General features: G+C 43.4%; 1 non-coding gene across 1 annotated transcript; it reads left to right on the top strand.

Moving 5' to 3' along the window:
• The first annotated feature begins 1,604 nt into the window (after positions 1-1,604).
• Positions 1,605-1,737, top strand: LOC126016547 (small nucleolar RNA SNORA51). Its single transcript, XR_007498341.1, has one exon. It is a non-coding gene; the product is annotated as a small nucleolar RNA SNORA51 (small nucleolar RNA).
• The last annotated feature ends 3,008 nt before the right edge of the window (positions 1,738-4,745 follow it).

Here is a 4,745-nt window from a genome sequence, read left to right as displayed (position 1 = left end):
CTGTTGACTTGATCCGTGAGTACATTCTGGCTCAATATACTTACTTTTTTATATCCATTGGCATATCTTTTGCCACTAAAATGTCAGTTACTTGAGTAAAGAAACCCTATATATTCTGTACATTATGCCACCAGCAAGCCAACTGAATAAACAATGAAATGAGTGAATGATTACCACACTTCAGTCTAGGCTACCATTGATAGACTGTGGCTTATGTTTCCAAAGCCTGGTCTCCCCACATCTACTTTTGACTCCTCTATATCTTCTGCTCTCACATAGGCATCTAAGGTCTTTAAAAACATACATAAGTCCTTCTCCTGTCTATTTACCTCTTGAAACTCAGTTTAGACTTTATTCTTTAGTGGCTTTCACAGTCCAACATCATCAACATCTTCCTCCTAATTGCTAGAACCTGGGTTTAGAAAAGTCTCCTCCCACTCATTCAACCTCCCTGACCCCCCTGTCCTTTCATCTAAAATAACTCCAGGTAGCTTTGGCACACTGGATATCTGCTGGGAACAGGAGTGGAGGGAGGATAGCACTGGTGGTGGAATGGCCATGATTCAATGTCAATATGTACCTTAAATATTACTCTGAAAAACTTGTAATTTACTTTGGTCACAAGAAAAAAAAATTTTTTAAAAAGGACTTTTTCCAGTGTCCGGCTATTGTAAACAACACTACAATGAATATAGGTGTGAGAAAAGGATTTTTGTATTGTATTTTTGTGTTCCTAGGATATATCCCTAGGAGTGGTATAGCTGGATCATTTGGGAGCTCAACTTCCAGCTTTTGGAGAAATCTCTATATCACTTTCCACAAAGGTTGGACCAGACGGCATTCCCACCAGCAGTGAATAAGAGTTCCTTTCTCTCCACATCCCCGCCAGCACTGCTTGTTCTCATTCTTTTTGATGTGTGCCAATCTCTGTGGTATGAGATGGTACCTCATAGTTGTTTTGATTTGCATCTCCCTGATGATTAGTGATGTGGAACATTTTTTCATGTGCCTTTTGGCCATTTGTATTTTTTTTTTTTTTGGAAACAGCCTAGATGCCCCTCAATAGATGAATGGTTAAAGAAACTATGGTACATATACACAATGGAATATTATGCACCCATCAGAAGATATAAAGTCATGAAGTTTTCCTATACATGGATGTATATGGAATCTACTATGCTGAGTGAAATAAGTCAGAGGGAGAGAGATAAACACAGAATGGTTTCCCTCATCTATGAGTTTTGAGAAAAATGAAAAATATTTGTGTAATCATTCTCAGAGACAAAATAGAGGAGGACTGGAGGGTCCAGCTCCTGATATGAAGCTCACCACAGGGATTGTTTAGTGTGGTCACAGAAATAATTACACTGAGAATTATCATAACAAAATGTGACTGAATGAGGGAAGTAGAAAGCTTGTCTAGAGTACAGGCTGGTGTATGGTGGGGATGAAGGACACTTGGGATATTGGTCATGGGAATGTTGCACTGGTGAAGGATTATTTATATATATATATATATATATATATATGTATATATACACACACACATATATATGTGTGTGTATCTATATATATTTAAAAAATCAAAAAAAAAGAAAAGATAAAGCTTCCCAATTCTTACCACAGGTTGTGTTCTTTACACTGACTGTATAGAAAGAAGAGGTACCGTAAATGCACCCCATATACACCTCAACCCAGGCCCTTTGCCTGGTCTGTATTGTGAATTGGGGAACAAAAACAAAAGGACTTTTTCACCTACCTTAACCTGGGTCTATGCCTCTACTTCCTTGACTCCTTTATAGGTTGTATTTGAGTGTGCAGGTATCAAATGATTCCTTTGCTCTTTTAATTAAGTGATTACCTCCACAGCATTAGCAGCACCAAGGCCATGCATGAGCTTTCTGTAGGCACCAACAGTGCTGTCCTAGTGGAAGAAGCTCAGCAAACAGCTAACTATTCCTGGGAAATCTGAGCTTGCTTCTGATTTTGCAGCTCTGCTGGCCTCAAGTCTCCCAACCTCTGCCTTGGGATTTTGATGAACTGAAGCACCAAATGCTGTGTGTTCTGCCTCTGCTGGCTTTGGCTGGTAGGAGGCAACCAGAGGAGACAAAGGGCAGGAGGGGACAGCAGTGACTCCTTGTAAGCTGCCCTCAGGCACTGTCAACTTTCTCTTCCTACCACACCTCCAGACTTCCCAGAGGCATAAAAATGCCAGTTTTTTTGTTTTGTTTTGTTTTGTTTTGTTTTGTTTGTTGTTGTTTTGGGGCCACACCCAGAGGTGCTCAGGGGTTACTCCTGGCTATCTGCTCAGAAATAGCTCCTGGCAGGCACGGGGGACCATATAAGACACGGGGATTCAAACCAACCACCTTTGGTCCTGGATTGCTGCTTGCAAGGCAAATGCCGCTGTGCTATCTCTCCGGGCCCTAGCACAGTGGCGTTTGCCTTGCAAGCAGCTGATCCAGGACCAAAGGTGGTTGGTTCGAATCCCGGTGTCCCATATGGTCCCCTGTGCTTGCCAGGAGCTATTTCTGAGCAGACAGCCAGGAGTAACCCCTGAGCACCACCGAGTGTGGCCCAAAAACAAAAACAAAAACAAGCAAAAACCAAAAAACAAAACAAAAAAATGCCAGTGTTCCTCCCAGCTCCAGAATCTGGCCAGCAGCCATAAGCCATGATTTCTACTACCTGCCTAGGGACAGAGTCTGATAAATGCCCACTACCATTCTTTCCTATCTAGATACTTTGAATTGATTATTTACTTATATTTTGTTTACTGGACACATATGCAATGCCCAGGGGTCACACATATGCAGTGCCAGGATCTTAGCCTATATAATAACCACTGTCATGTTAGCAAGAGACTTAACTTTTGTCTTATCTCTCCTGCTCTCCCAAACCCTTTTTAATATGTGTGTAACACCTTTTTATACTTGAAAAAGCTAAGACACGTCTTTCGCTGACCAACAGTAACTGAAACACTTTTCAAGATCAAATATGGGGACTTTGAAAGTCCACACCCACTACAGATATACTGACAAACACACACACACACACACACACACACACACACACACACACGCACACCACTTGGAATGGACAAGAGATGTTTGCACAGAGATCCTGCAGTACTTGGTGAAGCTGCCTTGTGAGTTTGTTTCTTACTCCTAGAGCCTTGCTAGCCCTCAAAGAGCCCAGAGAAACCCCGAAAGTGAGTCTGCCTCAACCCCTGACCTGTAGTCTCTCTGGAGGTTGGCCAGTGATGCTGTCTAATCTCTGTCCATGGACCAGCTCCTTGCTCCTTTCTGGTGAATGAGCCTCTCAGCTCCTTCCCTGTTGCTCTCCCTGAAAATAAACAACTGGGCTCTGCAGCTTGGCATATGCTCTCTTTCTATTGCTCTGCACCCTGCCATTTTAGGACTGATTATATTTTCCCTGAACTTAGCTGGGTGAACACTGCACAATACTTCTTATTATTGCCATAATTTGCTCCACTTATCCAGACTTTTAGGGAAGTGGAGGTAAAGTTTTAGCTCCAGAGACCCATTGGATCCCACAGGCTCCTGGGCTCCATGGTCAGTCCTACTTTTCACCTCTGAACTTCCTCTTGGCTACATCTGGAATAATGTAGGTAGGGAGGACAACACTGGTGGTGGGAACGCCCCTGGTTCATTGTCACTAAGTACCTTAAATAGTATGTGAAAGATTTGTAAAAAAAAAAAAAAAAAAAAAAAAAAAAAAAAAAAAAAATCCTGAGCCACTTTATTTGCCATGGGCTTGCAATATCACAGGCAAAGTGCTGATCTTTGCGTGTATTTCATTCTCACCTCATCCCACCACTGAAAGACCCTTTTACTTCACCCTCATCCAAGCCTTGGAAACCTGTAATGTTCATAAAAACATTCCTTTATATCACAAAACTTGTTCTGCAAACTCCCCACACCTACCTTCTTGCTGCTGGTAAACTTTGGCATTGGCAAGCAGCATGCTGATCCCCAGTATTTTCTAAACCTAATGATAACTAGCTGGAGTGAGAACAACTTTCCTGGAAAAAAAAGAACTCCCTTGGTTATTGCAAAGGACCCCAAGAAGAGAAAAGGGCTAAGGACTCAGTTTGTGGGGGCTGAAGCGATAGTATCACAGGTAGGACTCTCACCTGGCACAGAGCTGACCTGGATTTGACCCCTGACAAATGTCCTGTATGCCCTACAAGGAATGCTCCCTGAGCTGAGTGAGGATTATTTCTAAGTACTGCTAGAAGTGGCCCCATTCAAAGAACTCACTTCATGTTGGGTACTGGTACAGAGTAGGGGTGAGGGGTGCCTGCTGTACACAGCAGTGAATGGAGAGTGGCTGATTTGTCATCTTTGATATGGATGAAGAGAATGGATTCCACGTGGTAGTGGGAAGTGTAGTGGTTATGGAGCAACTGCCTGTGAAAATCTTTCCTGCGCTGGTGCTGAGATAGACCTCTAGGGATCAACACCCCTGGTAGTGATCATCAGATGTGTTTTCAGGGCCTCTTTCCCAGCTGCTTTCCTCCTGAGTGCACACTGAGTGTCAGAGTTATCCCCCTTGAGGGGTAGGGATGTTGTCTGAGCTCCTATCGGAAACAGAGGAAACAGCACCCCAACACTACCCCCAGCCAGATGTGGGAAACTCACCCCCACTGGCATCAGGCTCCTGCTGCTTACTAAAGGGAGCACTGGGGCACTGCTCTGTTGCCATGGACAACAGAGGCTGTA

Source organism: Suncus etruscus, chromosome 8 (genome assembly GCF_024139225.1).
Source record: "Suncus etruscus isolate mSunEtr1 chromosome 8, mSunEtr1.pri.cur, whole genome shotgun sequence".
In the NCBI taxonomy this organism is placed as follows: domain Eukaryota; kingdom Metazoa; phylum Chordata; class Mammalia; order Eulipotyphla; family Soricidae; genus Suncus; species Suncus etruscus.
This window is presented reverse-complemented; position numbering and strand designations above follow the sequence as displayed.